The following is a 21,723-nucleotide window of genomic DNA, read 5'->3' as shown; positions in this document are numbered from 1 at the left end:
GCATGTTTTAACATATCTGTTCTCAGTCATCAAACGTACGCCAAAAGCTTCTGTATACCAAATTTCCAGCTCCCCAACACATAATTAAAGGGTTTCCCCCATTAATTATTTGCTTTGTGTTTCAAACTAGGTGCATGCATATAAACAAATGTTCCAAAGCCTGCGAAGCGAAATATTAGGGGGCCACACCTCAAATAATAAATTCTTTCATGCTCAGAATACCTGTTTCCAAAATTATCTGCTGTGTTCAGTTGTATAACTCCCAAAGATTTCAGTGAGTGTGTACAGGAAAACTTATGAGAACTCAGGGTCACTCATTGGAATTTATCGGTAGTAGCCAGGACCAACCAAACAGTGTGTCACAAACTGCATATTAACACATGCAATTAACCACCTTGAGATGTGATGACCACTGGCTTAGGATAGGCCTGTTGACTGAGTACAGTGGTACAGAACAGCCTGGTTTAAGAACAATTTGGTTTACAAACTCAGCAAAACCAGAAATAGTGTCTTGGTTTGAGAACTTTACCTCGGTCTAAGAACGGAATCTGAACGGTGGAAGGGCACTGGCGGCGGGAGGCCTCATTAGGGAAAGCACACCTCGGTTTAAGAACGGTTTTGGTTTAAGAACGGACTTCCAGAACGGATTACGTTCATAAACCGAGGTACCACTGTACATGCCTCTCAATAGCTGACAGCAAAGATAATGTCATGGAATAGCCATGTCTAGAGCCAGTGCAGTGCACTGGTTAGAGTGCCAGACTAGGACCTGGGAGACCATGAAGCTCACTGGGTGACCTTGGGTCACTCACTGCCCCTCTGCCTAACCTACCTCACAGGGTTGTTTTGGGGATTAAATGAGGAAGGGGAGAACAAATGTACACCACCTTGAGTTTCTTGGAGAAAAGGTAAGATATCAGTGCAACAAATAAATGATAAATGATCGAGGCAGTGTGCTTCTGAATACCCTTGCTAAACTGTGGCTGGTACACAGGACATCTATTGCCTTCATGCTCTGCTTGTGGACTTCCTGGAGGCATCATGCAGACCACTTCCGATGCACACAGAGACAGCACACACAGAGAGACAGCAGAGCAAAGGGATATCCAATCTGTCATGAAGCTACACAGATTTAGGTACATATAACTATGTTGCTGCTGTTGTTGTTCAGTCGTTCAGTCGTGTCCGACTCTTCGTGACCCCATGGACCAGAGCACGCCAGGCACCCCTATCTTTCCCTGCCTCCCGCAGTTTGGCCAATGCCAGTCGCTTCAAGAACACTGTCCAACCATCTCATCCTCTGTCGTCCCCTTCTCCTTGTGCCCTCCATCTTTCCCAACATCAGGGCCTTTTCTAGGGAGTCTTCTCTTCTCATGAGGTAGCCAAAGTACTGGAGCCTCAACTTCAGGATCTGCCCTTCCAGTGAGCACTCAGGGCTGATTTCTTTAAGGATGGATAAGTTTTATCTTTTTGCAGTCCATGGGACTCTGAAGAATCTCCTCCAGCACCATAATTCAAAAGCATCAATTCTTCGGCGATCAGCCTTCTTTATGGTCCAGCTCTCACTTCCGTACATTACTACTGGGAAAACCATAGCTTTAACTATACGGACCTTTGTCGGCAAGGTGATATCTTTGCTTTTTAAGATGCTGTCTAGGTTTGTCATTGCTTTCATGTTGCTGAGGGCACTGCAAATGCGCAAATTAACGTTTTCACAAAGGTTACCAAATATTGTTCCAAAGAGAGGGCATTCCTAAGCACTATCACAAAGAGTCGTTTCAAATCAGTTGCAGAATAAACGTATTTGGGATTCCATCCATACACAATAAGTAGTTGAACAGGTCAATTTCAAGGGCTGCTGTGCTCAGGCTATCCTATTGCACTCCCAGCCATTTGCCCCTCTGCTCACAGCATCAAAACAAAGGCAAAATTGGTGTCCCTAGACTAGGGTCTGACCGGCAGCTCCGCCGCCCACCCACGATTCACCCATCTTTGAATAAGCTCGTGCTGCCACTTCAGTGGCGCACTTCATTGCTGCAAAAGATGATCCATGGGATCAGGTTGCCAGACATATTAATGACAAATGTTGGACATGGCTAACTTAAAAGAAGAGAGTCTCCTCTCAGAGCTTAACCTTAACCAGTCTTGACATCAGTCAATTCTTTTTCTTCCCCCTTTTTTTTGAAAAAAGCAAGAGGTAGCTGACCTTGCAGGTCTGTATCAGTTCATCGCTGTTGGCATCTACATTTTACAGCTCTTGACAACTTGCCGGTCTCACAAGGCCACTTTTAACATTTCATCCACCTTCTAGTGCTGCCCGGTCACACAGGTACTGGAATACATTGCTAAGGCATGCATACCAATCGTACCACGTGGTGCTGGTTGGCATCCGGCTTTCACATCTACTCCAAATAAGCGTTTGATTCTTTGTGCAGGTGGCTGGGTGTCCAAAAAGACCATTCCAAAAGTGATAAAGGATTGGTATGGTAAAAGGCATTATCTACTAAACTTATCAAACCTTTATTAGGCATTTACATGTAAAATCGCGAGAGAAAGAATCACATACAGGAACTTTAAAATATATATACACAAAGAAACAACAATTAAACTCATAGGCTGATTGTATGTGTGTGTAAGTAAAATCTAAAATTTCCTCCTGTTAAAGTGCTCTTTGAAGCACTGCTGCCAAAAACTCGGCTACCCCCGCAGTCACCCCTTGGTCAATGTCAGAGAGACAGAATCCAACACTTCCACCATGCTGCAGTTTCAAACCATCCAAAAGGGGGGGACAACATGCGGTCACGCAGCGTACTGTGTAGTGGACAATAAAACAGACTATGCTCTACAGTGTCCGGGACATTCAGGGAACATCTGTAGTATCTCTTGTTTCTGGGAATATTCTGATATCTACCCCTGACAAAGGCATTATCATGCTGGCTGTGTTCTGCCTCCACAGCTGGAGGCAGCAATATGCCCAAATACCTATTGCTGGAGACCATAGGAAGGGAGAGGGGTCTTGTGCTCAGATCTGGCTTGCTGGTTTCCCACAGGCATCTGGTTGGCCACTGTGAGAGCAGGATGGTGGACTAGATGGGCCATCGGCCTGATCCAGCAAGTTCCTCTGATGCTCATATTTCCCATTGTTTTGCACTCATAGTATCATAGAATTGTAGAGTTGGATGGGACCCCGAGGGTCATCTAGTTCAACCCTCTCAACTAAAGCAGACAGCCATCCAACCTCTGCTTAAAAACTGTGGGAATGCTTAGGAGTGTGGATGAGTATATATTAACTTATATATCTCATCCCAGCTTGTGTTAAGAAGCTCCAAACTTAGCAGAGTTACATTCCCTTTTAAAACACAGCAGAAAACGGTTGCACAGGCTTGCTAAAGCCTCTAGAAGAATTTATATTCCTGGTATATTCCCCTTCTTCCCTCTTAAAAGTAAAGACACAACACTTCTCTTTAAAAGTATAAAAAGAATTTACTTACAGTCATCCTGAGTTACAATACAGTCTCAGAAAGGCAGGCTGGCTTAGATAAATGTATTTACATGTAGAAGCTAACTCCATAAAGAAGCAGGCTTCACTAGGCCTCTCTTGGCTGGAAGCCAAGAGGGCAATCTGTCCCTGAGATGCTCTTCCTTGAAGAAGCAAATCCAAAAAGAAAGATGGGGTTTGGTTCCTGTGGTTTTGTGTAAACCTCCCCAGGTGAAACCACACCCATCTCCAGTTACATAGAGGAAGTTGTCTCAGTCCAGGTAAACAGGAAGTTAAGGCTGGAGGACTGAGACAACTTCATGTCCACTCTAGCAATGTTGAAACAAAATAGAAAATTCTTTCCAGTAGCACCTTAGAGACCAACTCAGTTTGTTCTTGGTATGAGCTTTCATGTGCATGCACACTTCTTGTTGTTTTTGACTGCTCTGTGTTTACATCTCACAAAAACCTCCAAGGAAGGAGATTCCTCTACCTTCCAAGCAAGTCCATTCCACTGTCAAACAGCTCTTACCATCAGAAAGTTCTTCCTGATGTTTAGTGGGAACCTCCTTTCTTATAACTTGAAGCCATTAGTTTGGGTCCTACCCTCCGTGGCAGGAGAATACAAGTTTGCTCCATCTTCCATGTGACAGCCCTTTGGATATTTGAAGGTGGCTGTTGTATCTCCTCTCAGTCTTTTCTTTTCTGGGCTAAACATACCCAACTCCCTCAACTATTTCTCATAAGTCTTGGTCCCTTACAAACACTCGCCGTTGTTTATTTATTTATTTGCATGCAACCCCACAACACAAATTTCTCTGGGTAGGTTGTAAAAAATAAGTGGAAGGTAACTGAACAAAAAGATAAACATAAAATAATTAAAAGGCGGCACATAAGTACATCATCAGAACTTGCTGCACATCCTTAATTTTTTAAAAAAAATAAACAACAGAAACCTGGGTTACTTCAGTTATTTAAACAGCCTGGGTGAACAGAAAAGTCTTTAAGTCTAGGAAGACCACAGAGAAGATGCTAGGTGAGTTTCCCTGAGAAGCCTTATCCGTAATCTGAATGCCACAATGAGGAAGGCCCTCTTCCTGGAGGTTGCCCACATCACTTTACTTGGAGTGGGGGAGGTGGGACACAGCAAGGTTTTGTGTTCTTCTCTTGCCTCACTTTTGGCCGAACAGGTTTTGCAGGTACTGAAGCACCATAAAAGTCTTCAAACGTTTGGGCACAGATGGTTGGCCACAACAATACCCATATCCTGAATCACGTCACACTGACAAAATCTATCTGTGGCTCCAGGGAGTACTTTTTAAAAAAGTTAAAACAGTCAGTAGAGCATGAGACACTTGATCTGAGGATCATGGGTTCAAGCACTGCAGGGAGTTGGACTAAATTACCCTCGTGGTCCCTTCCAGCTCTATAATTCTATGATTCTATGAATTCTAGCCAAATGCAGTGAGTTGGTGACCAACCAACAGTGTTTGAATACAGAACTGATCGAATGACCTTAGGGTTCACACCCATGGAGATGGTGTTCTCCAGTGCTTTTTTCTGGGGGGACGCAGGGGACGACGACACATACCCCTAAACATTTTGTGAATCTAAGTTTGGCCTCATTGAGGGGCAGTATTTCAATATGAGCAGGAAAATGAGAGTACGTCTAAACATTTTTTTTTTAAGAAAAAAAGCACTGGTGTTCTCTCTTCCTTCCCTCAACCTTTCATTCACTCTGTCCTCCTGCCCCTAGAGGCCACCCCCTTCCATTATACATTTTCCTAGTCCTTGGGCAGCCATCCATTATTCTTTCTTCTCCATATTCCCTAATGGGTTCTTGGTTTGCCACTATGGTTCTTCACTGTTTCAAACAAAGAAGAAGAAAATAATTACCTTTCTGGATCAGATCAAGGCTAATCGAGGTTCCCTATTAGCCTGGAGAAGAGAAGGTTAAGGGGTGATATGATAGCCATGTTCAAATATATAAAAGGATGTCATATAGAGGAGGGAGAAAGGTTGTTTTCTGCTGCTCCAGAGAAGTGGACATGGAGTAATGGATTCAAACTACAAGAAAGAAGATTCTACCTAAACATTAGGAAGAACTTCCTGACAGTAAGAGCTGTTCAACAGTGGAATTTGCTGCCAAGGAGCATGGTGGAGTCTACTTCTTTGGAGGTCTTTAAGCAGAGGCTTGACAGCCATCTGTCAGGAATGCTTTGATGGTGTTTCCTGCTTGGCAGGGGGTTGGACTGGATGGCCCTTGTGGTCTCTTCCAACTCTATGATTCTATGATTACCCCCTGCTCCCCATGGCGGCCAACCAGATGTCTCTTGGAGCTTCTGAACTCCTGCTGCTATTGTGGATTGCTCACTTTCTGCTCTACATGGAGTTCTTCTCAGTGGAGGTGATGGATTGGGGGACATACCTCAGAGCCAAGGAGAGCCGGTGATCTCAGCAAGAGGACAGCAAAAGAGGAGCAGTGGAGGAGCTGGAAACAATTCTCAAGCTTTCTTAAACTTGTTTGGTTCTACAGCATATGTGTCTGGATGGGCAAATATCTGTCTAGACAGCAGATTAGAGTTTAATTAGGTTTCTGTTCATTTCTAAAACACAGGCAGAAGACTGTATTTAGAGGCTTTTGCCATCTTCAATGCAGGCTTATTTGTGTCTTGTTCATTTACAGCATGTGCTTCTTTTGTTACCACACCCAGAACCTGATTTCTGTATTTAGAGAAGTAATTTGCTGATGACTTTTGTTTGTGAGTTTGCTTACCCATGGCTCCTTGATTTTTAAAGGACGGAGTGCTGAGCTCTTTCACTATATGAGCTATATAGGTTTTCCACACCTATCAGCCGATCACCAATTCCCACCACCCTTCTGAGTAATACCCCTCCCCACTCTCTCACTATATATAAGGGTCTGGTGACTTCTGTTTCAGTGTATCTGAAGAAGTGTGTATGCACAGGAAAGCTCATACCAAGAACAAACTTAGTTGGTCTCTAAGGTGCTACTGGAAGGAATTTTTTTATTTTTTATTTTGTTTTGACTATGGCAGACCAACACGGCTACCTACCTGTAACTACCCAGAGAAATTTGCGTTCCGGGGTTGCATGCAAACAAACAAACAAACAATGATGAGTGTTTGTACGGGTCTGCAAACCAAGACTTATAAGGAATAGTTGAGGGAGTTGGGTCTGTTTAGCCCACAAAAGAAAAGACTGAGAGGAGATACAAAAGCCACCTTCAAATATCCAAAGGGCTGTCACATGGAAGATGGAGCAAACTTGTATTCTCCTGCCCTATATACTCATATACTATATGAGCTAACGAGGGACAAAGCTTCAACTCAGGCAGCCTTCTGACAAGATGGAGCTAGCCATGCTGCTGCTTGAAGCTGGTGGGGGCCAAGCAATTCATTTGTGAATGATCTGCCAGTGTTCTTTGTCCTTTCTTCCTGCTTTCTGTTCTTTCTAACTGCCCCCTTCCAATTCCTTTGTCAAGAAGTTGAATGTTAAACTCATCTTTTGTGGGCAAGGTAGCCACTGACATACCGGTACTCCAAGCTGTTGAACATGTCCCAAGGAGCAAGAGAAGACCACTTTGCAGGACATATCAGTGCCCTGAGCTGAGCAAACCATAGTAAGGAAGAACTTGTATATCTAGAGGGTTACACTACAGAATCTATGCTTGTTTATTCCAATCTTCCACATACAATCATTTTGTGCCACACGACCCAGAAAAACTGTCTGCGACAAATGTCGGCTCCCTCGGCCAGTAAAGCGAGATGAGCACCGCAACCGCAGAGTCATCCACAACTGGACTTAACTGTCAGAGGTCCTTTACCTTTTTTTATCATGGCGAGTCTTTATATAGTCACAGGCTAATCAACTGCTACCAATCTGCATAATTTGCCACCAAGTGTTAGCTAAGCTGCTGTGATGTCATGGAATGATGAGGGACATTTTAACCACTGAGGACAACAATTAGAGGATCTGTGTGACCAGAAGACCAAAAAACAAAATCACAGCAGGCTTAGACAGTGTAGTGGTAAGAGAACAAGCAGTGGGCCCTAGTTTAAATCTAGCCAGTGTAATGCAGGTCTCAGGAGACCAGGGTTCAAATCCCTGTTCTGTTGAGCACAGGCACTGAACCCAAACAAGGAAAGATCTTATCCTTACCCTGTCTATTGTCATTAGAGACAGGTTGACTGTCCTGTTGGATGGAAATATATCTCAACAACAGAAGCTGGCAGTAGCACTATGTCATTGCCTACAGTTCTTTAACAGTAGTTGAGGGTCTTGACATCTGTTGCTTTCGGCTCGACTTCCAGGATACACCTGAAGAGAAAGAAAGTTGCCCCGATACTCTGATTTTTTAAAAAAAATAAAATAAAATAAGAATTTATTAGATTTTCCAAATTAACCAAATACAAATACCCACATCCCATACATAACACAATACACCAACACATAAAAACAACACAATTTTTTAAAAATCCTTATCTTCTTTCAAATCTTACTTGGGACCTCCTCTCGCCCTCTCTTATACGTTCATTTCAATTCTTCTTTTAGTAACTTTATGTCATTATAAAATCCAAAACCTTATGCCTAATCTTAATCTTACATTTATTATAAACAAATCTTATATCATAAAACTTATTCTTATCAACTAAAACATTCACATTCATACTCTGATTTTAAACTACCACCAGTAGTTTCCCATGTCTGCACGTCTCCCTCTACAACAAGGGTGGAGAAACTGTAGCCATCCAGAAGTTCTGCAACCACAATGGTGGCTGGAGCTGATGGGACAATATTTGAAGGGCCACATGCCCCCCTCCTCTTATTTCCACATGCATGGTCAATAAAGAACTTTCATATCTCAATGTAGCATGTTCATGTCTCCTTATAGCACTTATAGCTTTATGGAAATGATTTGATGACAACTTACAAGTGTCAGGAGCAATGCTTCGACATGTGCTGCATCAGAAAGATTTTGGGCATTTCATGGCAGGACAGAGTTTCAAACAAAGATGTGGTCTCTCAGTCCAATCTGGGGCTGCCTTAACTTCCTTCAGCCCAATCCCAGGTTTACCCAAATAAGTCTGATTCAAAACAAAATAAAAAATAAAAAATAACTGAAGAAGTGTGCATCCACACGTATCTGAAGAAGTGTGCATGCACACGAAAGCTCATACCAAGAACAAACTTAGTTGGTCTCTAAGATGCTACTGGAAGGATTTTTTTATTTTTTATTTTGTTTTGACTATGGCAGACCAACATGGCTACCTACCTGTAACCAGTCTGATTCAGTTTGGGATCAGGAATTTGACCAGAGCTGGTGTACAACCCTAGTATTTTTAAACTGCTTTCCAGTTGGACCTCACAAAGTGCTTTAAATTAAATTATTCCAACAACAGGCGCCATTTAAAAAAAAAAATGTTTACACATGCGAACCAGCATGTCCTGTTGGAGTCAATAGATTTAGCAATTTTTAAAAAGTATGATAGAAGAATAGAGAATAAGAAAAAAAGTATAAAATAAATGTATGGTGGGAGAGGGGAAGCATTCACGTACAAACCTTCTTTGTTGCTCCTGTCTCTCATTCTTTGATTTAGTACCACAGAAGTTCAGGCATTGATGCGACAACTCTCCTTTTGATTAGCTGAGCCAGCAATGCACTGCACTGTCATTCTGCCTATGGAGAATTAAATTTGAGCTCACGAGAACAGGTTTGTTTTGTTCTAAATTAGTTTTTGTTTTGTCTCCTATACACATACTCACCTCGTTGCTGTGCTGATGACATCAAGTGGAATTATGGTGGAATTCAAAGGTGTTTCACAGCCTCTGACAGTAGCAGCAGTGGCGGTTGCTTAATTTTTAATCTGATGAGCTGTGTGCTACTAATGTAATGTGCTTGTACGTCTTCGAGTGTTTGTGTATCATTGCAAAAAAATACTGCAGAACCCTGAAGGTGGAAAAAGAGAAATAAATCGAAAGCAGAACCAGAAATCACGATGAACACACCTTCATCTAATGAACCTTCTTTAAGAAACAATTGAACCTGTGGTTGTGTTTCTGCAACCATAACCAACTCTGACCAGTTGGAACCAAGCCAGATAATCATCAAAACGATAATTTCTTCTGACAGTGAAAACCAAATTGTAATGTTATTAATCCTAGGTGACTATGAAAGGGCATGTACATGTTGGAATTAAGAGCTAACTACAATGGCTTCGTTTGGATTCCAACTCACGAAATTCTAACTCATGTCTGGACAGAGGAACTACATCATGAAGAAGATTATACATACCATGTCTCTTTGCATGAAGATAATGGATTCTCTGAATTCACATGGCTCATAGCTATTTTATGCTGGACTGAGAGAAAAGGGCATCATCCCCCAGGTAAAAAGAAGCAGGATTGGTCTGTAGAAGTTACAAGATAAAATCCTGTCCATTCACACCCCCATTTCTGTACTGACCAAAACAATAATATTGTTCACTTATACAGGTTACTATATTACATACCAGTCTCCCCCAGATGGCATACCTAAATCCATTGGCTTGCGTCCTATCCTCCAGAGCAGGAGAAAGCAATCTTGTTCCATCTTCCATGTGACAGTCCTTAAGGTACAACAGGGGCTGTTGTAGTAACTGTGGGAGTAGAATTCCATGTTACAGTGCTGGGTCTCGGGAAATGAAAAGTGGGAATAAAAATGATATCTTCTATCAGATATTCAACAGGATTGAATGAATATACTTTTAATGATGCACACATGTATTTGCTATGACAATATCATCTGTTCTTCAGAACGGTAAAAATATGGGAGAATAATCTCAGAATGCGTTAATTAGATTCTGTTGCATGTTTTATTTTTCCTGTTCCCGCCAACCATTTTTGTAATTTGGAAAAACTGAACAACAATATTTTTTTTAGAAAAGAATTAGAATCTGTTGTTTGGGTGGAGATGTATGGGGATCTAAGCTTTTCCCCGTCTATGTTGCTATCAGCAATTGGACTCTCTTCTTTTATTCCATATAATCTACTCGGTGGAGTCAACAAAATATTATAAATGTGTCCTGTCTTGCAGCATGGGAATGGTAATGTGGCAACTTCACTCCCCCCCCCCCCAATTAAGTATGAATATGACTGCAATGAAAGGATTACCCCCTATGCATGTTATCTTGATCTGGCCAATTATGCAGTCATGGGTCTTCTCACACGTTGATTATTTTAACCTTGTTACCTGCTTTTGGGGGGAGAGCAGTAGGTTATAGATCGACATCAGTAGATAACCTGTGGAATTAAGTGAAATGGAACCAGAAGTGAGGCTCTCTGAATCCAAAGGTGTATCTACACTCCAGACACCTTCAACCAGAGTCAATATTTGTCCACACTCCCCAGGAATCCCTGAAAACGATCATCTGTGCAACAGATCTCCAGCAAAAGCTCTCAGTGCTCATGCTAAACTACAGTTCCCAAACCCCGTTGGAAAAAGCTATAACTGAACTAGTATATTTTTTGTAATAATATATACAGTGGCACCTCTAGTTGCGAAAAGGGGCATAGCAAGGGGGGCAGGCCGCCCCGTATTCCATAATGGAGGGCGTGACAAATTATCAAGGAACAATTTATTATTATTATTATTATTATTATTATTATTATTATTATTATTATTATTAATGCCTGCTCCGAAGGTCTTATCTTACTATACTAGGGATTATATAGCTATATATGAAATTTCATGCATATTGGTTAATATCTTGATCCTCCTCCACCAAAATAGCTGTTTACTTGGCTGTTTTCCTATGTCATGAAGGCTGAAATTTCAGTTCAGTGGAGCACTTACTGTTCGCAACCCTAACCCTGTGGAAAGCCATCTAATTAGACTTTAATTTGATTTTGAGATGTTTTTAGGAGGTAATTTAATTATTGTTTGATTTTATACCAATGTTATGTATCTGATGTTAGCCACCCTGAGCCCGACTTCGGCCGGGGAGGGCGGGATATAGATAAAAGGGTTTTTTTATTATTACTTGTTATTATTCCTTTGTAAGAAAATATGCAATAATGTAAAACCATTTTTGCGGGGGGGATCAATGGGGGGGGTTGACAGGAAATTTTCCGCACTGGGTACCACCTGACCTTCCCATGCCTGGGGGGGGTGACAAAAAATTGCCCCCGGGTACCAATTTACCTTGCTACGCCCCTGGTTGCGAACTCAATTCATTCCAGAGGTCCGTTCTTAATCTGAAACTGTTCTTAACGTGATTTCGCTAATTGGGCCTCTTGCTGCCGCTGCGCTGCTGGAACATTATTTCTGTTCTCATCCTGGGGCAAAGTTATCAACTCGAGGTAACTCTTCCAGGTTAGCGGAGTTTGTAACCTAAAGCATTTGTAACTCGAGGTACCACTGTACTCTTTGAGGCATTCCCATATGACGTCAGTTGAAGTATTACTGTCTAGAAATGTTCCCCTACTAGGTCCATCAGTCTCTGTGTTCACATAATTACTTGTATCAAACAAACATGTTTTAGAAAGCCTTAGAATACGAAATAGAAGCTTGGGTTTTCAAGTTGAGATTGAATTTTTATATTTTATTTTAAGCAGCAAAATAATATATTTTCTCTCTCTTTGAGAATATAATTGCTATTCATTTATTTAAGCAGAAATCCATCTTCAATTTATCAAACCTGGAAGTTAACATTTAATGCTACCAATGAGGTAAGCTGGTTTTTCTTGTCAAGTTCAGTGCGCACGCACATCAATTTTACCCCTTTTCAAGTAAAATGTGTGCCACACTATGCAGGGTGATATATTAGCACAGTGTGTTTACTTGGTAAGAAATGATAAGTGGAATGGTGGCCCTGCAGGGACCGTCCAAATCATACTAGAATCAAAAGGGACGGGAGATTACTGCATCTGTGTGACAAAATGGAGCATTCTGGGCCCTCCTGACAAAGAACCAACTTTAAGGTGCCAAGGGATTCCAAATGGGGGTTTATTCTGCAGAACCCATGTGATTTCTGCCATAAAGCACCAAAACAGCTTCCATGTGCTGGAGGAGTACTGGCTTCATGTTTCCCACAATGCAGCTCTGTTGTTGTTGTTCAGTCGTTCAGTCATGTCCGACTCTTCGTGACCCCATGGACCAGAGCATGCCAGGCACACCTATCCTTCACTGCCTCTCATAGTTTGGCCAAACTCATGTTAGTAGCTTCGAGAACACTGTCCAACCATCTCATCCTCTGTTGTCCCCTTCTCCTTGTGCCCTCAATCTTTCCCAGCATCAGGGTCTTTCCCAAGGAGTCTTCTCTAGCATTTACTTTTGTTGTTGTTCCGTCGTTCAGTCGTGTCCGACTCTTCGTGACCCCATGGACCAGAGCACGCCAGGCACGCCTATCCTTCACTGCCTCTCGCAGTTTGGCCAAACTCATGTTAGTAGCTTCGAGAACACTGTCCAACCATCTCATCCTCTGTTGTCCCCTTCTCCTTGTGCCCTCAATCTTTCCCAGCATCAGGGTCTTTCCCAAGGAGTCTTCTCTAGCATTTACGTTTGTTGTTGTTCAGTCGTTCAGTCGTGTCCGACTCTTCATGACCCCATGGACCAGAGCACGCCAGGCACGCCTATCCTTCACTGCCTCTCGCAGTTTGGCCAAACTCATGCTAGTAGCTTCGAGAACACTGTCCAATGCAGCTCTACCTATATAATAAAAAAGAAGGTACTGCAGCTCATTAGCCCAGCCAAAAAATTTCAGCTCAACTATTGGGAGGCTTTTGTGCAGTTGGACAAAAATCCCATCGAAGACTGATTTGCAGGGAGGGGATCTTCACCCTAATTGCGAGGTAGCTGCATATTTTCCTTACTTTTACTTTTTACTTTCCTTTCCTTTAAAAGTTACCACTACGTGGCTTTTTTTGTATGCAAAAGAAAGAAAGAATCCCTCTGCTTTGCCCATCTCTGGCTGCAATTCCCTGAATATCCCACACAAATGGTCCCACAAAAGTGGTGTAAATGGCACACCTTTAGCCCAAACAGGTGAGATGAGGAACCATTTCTTGACTGTGCAATTGTGGAGCCCTCAGTCTGAAGCATATGTCCAGCTCTGTAGTCATGCAGACTGCATGGCTTAATCTTCCTTTCCTTACCTGCTTGAGCTGGAACCTGCCTGGCTGCCAGCCCAGCTTCAAAAATATATTTTCCCCTTGCCCTTGGAGATTTGATCTGCCTGTGCCAGATCCAGACCCCTAGCTGTGCCCTGTCTTGGAGAGTTTTAAAACCTGACACCAAATTAGGCTCCCCACATGTTCCTAACGCACTCATAGAAACAGATCTTCCTATAGGATTTCTCTCCTAGGCTGAACTGGTTAAGGGAGAAGCCTCATTAATATCACTGAGGTTAATGGGGTTCTACTTTTGATTGAAATGTGGTGGAATATATATATATATATATATATATATATATATATATATATATATACACACACACACACACACACACACACACACACACACACACACACTCCTGATGTCACCAGAGAACCCAAATAATATGATGGTTGTTTTGTTGTTATCGTTCTTTTACTACAAAGTTATTTTTTATGGCTCTGGTTTTGTATCATGAGCTTGTAGGGATTTTTAGAAGGGTTCTTGCTGGGTTTTTGCCATCTAAAGCTCCAGAAAAGATTTTAAATGAATGACTGGATAGGTACATTGTAGATGTTTATAGGTAAAGTAGCCACTCTAGTAAAATGTTGTATCCTGTTTGATGTTTGTGGTTTTCAAAATATTCAGGATTCTTTGCATTCCACAAGGAAAGTGTTTTTTTGCTTTTTTAAATAAACTCCATTGGAAATTTCCATATTTTGAATATGCTGCAAGTATAATTGTCCCTGTCTAGGTATGGCCTGGCAATGCATGGAAAGAGCTTCCCACAAGCATATCTCTTGCAAATGCTCATGTAAAAAGGTGGGAAATGCTCCTGGTCTTGCAAACCTGAGAAAGAACAAAATCCCTGCCAGCAGGCCATGGACTTCCCACAAATCTAGCTTGCAGAAGCTGCAAGCATAGACAGGCTAGAAGAAAATTTATGTGTGATCAGCTGTTTGGGAGGGGGAGCTGAATTCTGTCCCCCCCCCTCTCTCCTCCCTTCCAAACAGCTATTTGGCATAACTGATGCTTTCTAAAAGTACTCCTCATGTGCAGTCCTGGCAGCTGCACAATTGTGTCACTAGATTAGGACTAATGTACTGTGGTATAAAGGGACGCGGGTGGCGCTGTGGTCTAAACCACAGAGCCTAGGGCTTGCTGATCAGAAGGCCGGCGGTTCGATTCCCCACGACGGGGTGAGCTCCCGTTGTTTGGTCCCTGCTCCTGCCCACCTAGCAGTTCGAAAGCACATCAAAGTGCAAGTAGATAAATAGGTACCACTCCGGCGGGAAGGTAAACGGTGTTTTCATTCACTGCTCTGGTTTGCCAGAAGCAGCTTAGTCATGCTGGTCACATGACCCAGAAGCTGTAAACTGGCTCCCTCGGCCAGTAACGCGAGAAGACCGCCGCAACCCCAGAGTCGTCTGCGACTGGACCTAATGGTCAGGGGTACGTTTACCTTTACCTTTTACTGTGTTATAATTACAGCATCACCTTTTGTGTGTTTACCCAGAAGTCAGTCCCCCTGTGTTCCATGATGCTTACTCCCAGATAAAGTCTGCATAGGATTTCCGCTGTAGTCCATTTTCATATTTAATAAAGAACTTTATTTTTCAATTAAATCCATGTGGTTTTTGTAGCCTCCAAGGCTTTGTCTGATATGTCTCTTTCAAACCTTTGTTGCCCATATAAAAATCTTCCTACAATATTTACTGCTGTTTCTATGAGTGCTTTGGCATCAGGTGTGCTGAACTGAAAATATTGTAATAGATTGGGCTGACAGTATACGATTTAAGGTCCCAGTACTTCCTCAGAATTGCTGCCCAACTTTCCATATTCAGAAAATATATCTACATTTTATCTTCTGGGTTTATTGTATCCATTTTAGTACTTTAACCTTTGTCATTTGACTCCATTAAACTCCATGGATTCTTCAGCTGTTTCTGAGGGAAGAGATTTCTTACCTAGGATGCTGAACGTTTTATATTGTTCTGTAATTGTAGCGTTTTATTTAAGGGTATTATAAGCAACACATAAGTCTGCCATAACTGAGGCTTTTTCACCTGTTTGAATTAATGCAAATTCTGTTACCATTATATTTTATAAACAGGGCATAAAAGAGTGTTCCAAGTGAAACAGAAGCGGAGAACTCTGCGATCATGCAATTTCCTCAGATTTATTGCCTGTGAGTCTCTGTGTAAATCCTAGCAATTTCACAAATTGGAAATGGCTCCACCACATTGTCTTCTGTATTTATAAAGGGGCTCATAATTACCAACATTCTTTTTCAGAGCCCTTTAGATACAGGCAGCTCTTATTTATTACATGCTTGCTTTTTTAAAATACATTTTGCACTGAATATGTATCAGTTTGCCTTAGTCAATGTTAAGATTCATTTTGCCATGTGTCAGTGTGATTATCCAGCAGATAAACAGTATTGTGAATAAAAGCCTTTATATACTCCCCGTTCCTCTCAAATTGAGCTCATTGAAGCTGGCCTTCAGAAACTGGAGAAGAGGGGGGAAATCAAAACATCACATGGTTGGATAGCCTGTTTAAGAGGTTTTGCTGAGATGGAAACTAAGGGTGCATTGAATATTTGTGCATTTCATTATTGGGAACAGAGCAAACATTTGGGGGTATTTCCAAAGTTCCCCTTCCTTGCTCATCTTGTTCACTGTCTGCATTGCCTCCTGATCTGCAACATCCTTGCCCAATAGACTTCTATTTAGTGGCATTTATATAATTTTTCTTTCTGAGGAGGTGATCCCAACCAGTCAAGGATCTCATAGCAAATGTGCTGATGTCAAGGTGATATCTCAAAGGGAGTTAACCCACTCCAGCCTGTCTCTCACTCAAGTTCCTCTCTTCTATCCATGATCTCTCTATATGTATCTTCATTTATCCAAATTTTATCTTCAGAAATCAAAACATATGTATAACGTTAATAGAGTACTATTAAAAATCAACAGTCATAAAGAAAGCAAAGGAGGAAGGAAATTAAAAGAAAAGAGAGGTTTTCTATCTGCCAATTATTTGTATATCAATTATTCAAAATATTTCACCTTTACACTCCAGAAATATCCAGCCTTTTCCCATTCTGCTAGATTTTCTTCCTGGGCACCCAGAATTCACAAACACATTCTTTATTATGGTCCAAAGACGCACAAAAACAATTTCAAGAGCAAAGTACAACAGAAATATGGAAAAGTCGTTTACTAGGCAGTCACTCAGGATTCATATTTTTTCACTCAGGAAGTCCAGTGTAGCAATTCATTTATGTATTGTTATCTTCAAGTGTCCAAAAGAACCTTTTTTCCAGTTCCTTGTGGCAAAACTTCTGATACATTTTGATGGAAGTAAGAAACAGTGTTTCTGCAAATTATTAAACTACCAGAGGAACTTCCCAGGGCTGATTGCATATTTTCCGGGTGCTCTGGACTCCTTGCTATAGAATTGCCCCTTATTTATTGAGGGAGGACAAAGTGAAAATATGGCTGGTGGGGGGTAGAGGGAAGCAGACAACACAACAACAGATACCGGTAAGTCATGTGTAGTGCGTGCTCACCTGATTCAAGGCCTGCTCATCTTGTAGTCATTGAAAGTGCAGGTTAAGAGCAGTAGCTCAAGGAAAGATAGGTGCTTGTTATGATATTAGGAGCCATTATGCTAACCCCACTCTCTTTCTTTTCCAAATATATTTTTATTTTCAGAATGTCATAGAGAAACACTCTTGATAACATATATTTCTACCAATCAATACAAATACTCCGCCGAGCTTGTGACTTCCCAACTCTGGTTTTCAAATTTTTCCTTCATTTATCAGCTTTCCTAGATCTGTCCCTGCCTTTTACATAATTATAAAATTAATTAGTTTTTTGGTCAGAGACCCCTTCTATTACGTTGCAAGTGTTATATCAAACCTGTCAGTGTCTTCACGTTTTCACAATTAAGTTTTTAAATACTCAATAAATTTACTCCAGTCCAATCGGAACTTCTGGTCGCTTTGGTTCCTTATTCTGCCAGTCAGTTTTGCCAACTCTGAATACTCGATCAGTTTTATTCTCCATTCCTCGATCGTTGGTAAGTCCGTTGATTTCCATTTTTGCGCTAATAAATTTCTGGCTGCTGTGGTGGCATATAGAAAAAGTCTTTGGTCACTTCTAACCATCTTTTCTCCTACCAGTCCAAGCAAAAATTCTTCTGGTTTTTTGGGGGGAACGTATGTTGTAACAATTTTTTTTAAATTCATTTTATATCGACTCCCAATAAATTTTGACCTTATCACAGACCCACCACATGTGATAAAAATCTCCATCCTTTGCCTTACATTTCCAGCATTTCTTATTGTTCATTCTATACATTTTCGCTAGTTTGACCGGAGTCAGATACCAACGATACATCATTTTAATGATATTTTCCTTCAGAATCGTGTGTGCTGTGAATTTTATATTTTGATTCCATAATTTAGACCCCGTTTCAAACTGGATATTATGTCCCAAATCAATTGCCCACTTTATCATATTCATCTTTCACCTCCTCACCTTTAATATATCATTCTAACAAATAGTTATACATTTTTGACCAAAGTTTTCCTTTCCCTTCTAATAACTCCATTTGAAATTTAGATTTATTGTTCTCAAATCCATACTTCCTTTTGTCCTCATTGAATAGGTCATGCACTTAGTGGTATTGTATCCAAACTGTTAACCTATTTGCCACTTGTTCATATGCCAACCCCACTCTCAACTCAAACCTACTTGCATGCTAAAAAAGCAAGGGACCCCACCTAATATGATGAGCATTTTACTAGTCTTAGTGGACCCTGATGTTGGGAAAGATGGAGGGCACAAGGAGAAAGGGACGACAGAGGATGAGATGGTTGGACAGTGTTCTCGAAGCTACTAACATGAGTTTGGCCAAACTGCGAGAGGCAGTGAAGGATAGGCGTGCCTGGCGTGCTCTGGTCCATGGGGTCACGAAGAGTCGGACACGACTGAACGACTGAACAACAAGTGTTTATATCTAAATTCTCTCTCTTGCTCTCTTATTTGTTTGTTTGTTTGTTTTCTGTACTGCCTTTCACCCAAAAATCACAGGGCAGTTTACAATACAAAAGCGCAATACAGTGGTGCCTCGCAAGATGAAATTAATTCGTTCTGCGAGTCGTTTCGTATTGCGAAAAATTCGTCTTGCGAAGCACGACCATAGGAATGCATAGGAATGCATAGGAATTTAATTCCCATAGGAATGCATTGAAATTTTCGTCTTGCGAGGCAAGCCCATAGGGAAATTCGTCTTGCGAGTCACCCTTTCGTTAGTGAATGCCTTTCGTCTAGCGAGTTTTTCGTCTAGCGAGGCATTCATCTAGCGAGGTACCACTGTAATGCATTTCATAATAACAAACAAAAACAATACCCCACCCCACCCCCACTTTAAAAGGCCACAGATTGAATTAGCCAAAGGCCTGAGAATTGCTTTTGCTTGGTGCCTAAGGATATGTAATGGAAGCGCCAGGCAAGCCTCCCTGGGGAGAGCATTCCACAAATGGGGAGCCACCACAGAAAAGGCCCCTCCTCATGTTCCCATCCTCTGGATCTCTTCTGAAGGACGTACACAAAGAAGGGACTCAGCTGCTGATCACAGGGTCTAGGTCAGTTCATATGGGGAGAGGTGATCCCTTAGCCTCTTTGTTGCTGAGCTGGAGGTAGCCATTCTTGATCAAAGCAACTCAAAAAAGAAACTCCAATGTAAAATTGTCAAATTACAACTAGGGCCAGCCCAAACGTTAGGCAGAATAGGAGACGGCCTCAGGCACTAGCACTGCTAGGAATTTAATCTTCTTTTTATAGTGAATTATTGCTGTTGTGAATGGTCATATATTTATTTGCATAAATCTAAGCTTAAACCTAGTTGTCATACATCGTACTTTGGGCAGTTCAGTTCCATCAGATCTCACAGTTGACAGCTTTTCTCTCTGTGCAGGCATTTATAAACACTTCTGCAACATCTGGTGGAGACTCTAGGCCAGGGGTCAGCAAACTTTTTCAGCAGGGGGCCGGGTCCACAGTTCCTCAGACCTTGTGGGGGGGCAGACTATATTTTGAAAAAAAATATGAACGAATTCCTATGACCCACAAATAACCCAGAGATGCATTTTAAATAAAAGCACACATTCTACTCATGTAAAAACACCAGGCAGGCCCCACAAATAACCCAGAGATGCATTTTAAATAAAAGGACACATTCTACTCATGTAAAAACATGCTGATTCTCGGACCGTCAGCGGGCCGCATTTAGAAGGCGATTGGGCCGCATCCAGCTCCTGGGCCTTAGTTTGGGGACCCCTGCTCTAGGCAATGAAACCTTACATCATAATACATTTTCAGGCACCATATGAGTATTGTTGCCACAGTCTAGCTTCTTTCCTGTTTCGGCCCTTCTATGTGCAGTAAAGACTTCTGATGCTAATGACGTTCTGTACCTACTCAATGAATTCTGATTATTTCTCCCTCTGTGAATTATTTTGTGTGAAGCAAGTTTGCTGTCCCCACTGCAGCTCTTTTCCATGGTGTGGGTCCTCTGCATAAGCTGTAATTGCAAAACGGAAGCCTCTTCTCATTTGCAATAAATATTTCTTACACTTAAGGTGGAATTCAGTTGATCAAATTCAGCATTTGTCCTGGAAGCGCTTCCCTGTCTTCTCCCTATCTGCCACTGCCACCTTATTCTTCAGAGATCTCCCAAATTCAGCATAACGTATTGGTGTTCCTCACTAAGCAAGCAGGATTGAAAACGTTAATCCTTATCTCTGGATCTGCTGCAGGTGTTGTGCCGGGAGAGTCCCAGAGTGGCGGGAACAGGTTCTTAAATAGTGAGAAATAAAGACTCACTTGACTTGCAAAAATAAAAAAAAGGAGTATATAGGCACCAGCCTGTCACTCAAGGAAAACTACAAGACATGGGGAACTACGCTTGCAGGATGTGTTTTAAATAAGCAGCTAAGTTCTGTGCTTTCAGGGCATTGAAATCTCTTCAGAGTTTCAGTGAAAGTAAGAAACAGTTTGACTGACTTTAGCTGAAGTCTTGGTATTGCTTGCTTGGAATAGCAATGAAACATGTCAAAGGCCAGTCATTCCTAGAGCTCGAGCTACTATGCTATTCTTGCACACAGATTTCCAAGCTGCACTTTGAAACCTATATAGAAAACCAGCAACCTTGATCCATTTGAGGAGCCATTGTTGTACAGACCCTGGAGGCTGAAGGGAAGATCATTACACATATTGCTCGTCTGCTGACTTAAGCAGAATGAAATTATCTGGTCTTTCAAGGCAACAAGAGCTCCATTTTGTAGTCAAGGCCTGAGGCAGCGTGATCCACAAACCTCCTTTCTCTAAACCGGAGTTATTATCAATGCCAATAGTAAATGCATAGCAACGACACCTTTTTAAAATGCTCTGATAACAATTAATAATAATAATAATAATTCTAAAAAAATCTGGACAAGCCGCAGTATATTAGTAGTGAGTACTTGTCAAACAGGTGGTCTATGAGGAGATAAAAAAGAGAGAGATCAGTTTAGCTAAATTTGAAGGTGGTCTCGTATATAAATAGAACATTGAAGTTGGAATATAACACTCTGAACCTGCCTAGCTGGATATATTACAGCATTAAGATTTTATTATGTTTAGAAGGGGGGAAGGCATGCAATGTCTACTGTTTTGCCAGGAGGAGAAACTTCATTGCTTCATGCTTGGTTTGGTACTGAGGAAAGGGTCGCCTTTGCAAACCTTTTTTTCCTTGTTGGGAACAATAATCTCTGAGGGCCTTGGTGGTGATGGTAGTGGCTGCTATTGTTATTTATTGAATTTCTTCACCATAAGTTCCCAAGGCAGCTTTCAATATAAAAATGTTAACATCACTATACATTTATAGCACATTCAAAATGCATTTCCATTCTCTGAGAATTCTGGGAATTGTAGTTGGTTAATGGTTGCTGAGAATTTTAACTCTGTGAGGGGTAAACTACAGTGCCCAGAATTCTTTAAGGGAAAGAATGTGCTTTGAATGTACTGTATTTTTTGCTCCA

Source organism: Lacerta agilis, chromosome 7 (genome assembly GCF_009819535.1).
Source record: "Lacerta agilis isolate rLacAgi1 chromosome 7, rLacAgi1.pri, whole genome shotgun sequence".
Taxonomy (NCBI): domain Eukaryota; kingdom Metazoa; phylum Chordata; class Lepidosauria; order Squamata; family Lacertidae; genus Lacerta; species Lacerta agilis.
The sequence above is the reverse complement of the archived record's forward strand: the minus strand, read 5'-3'. Positions refer to the sequence as shown.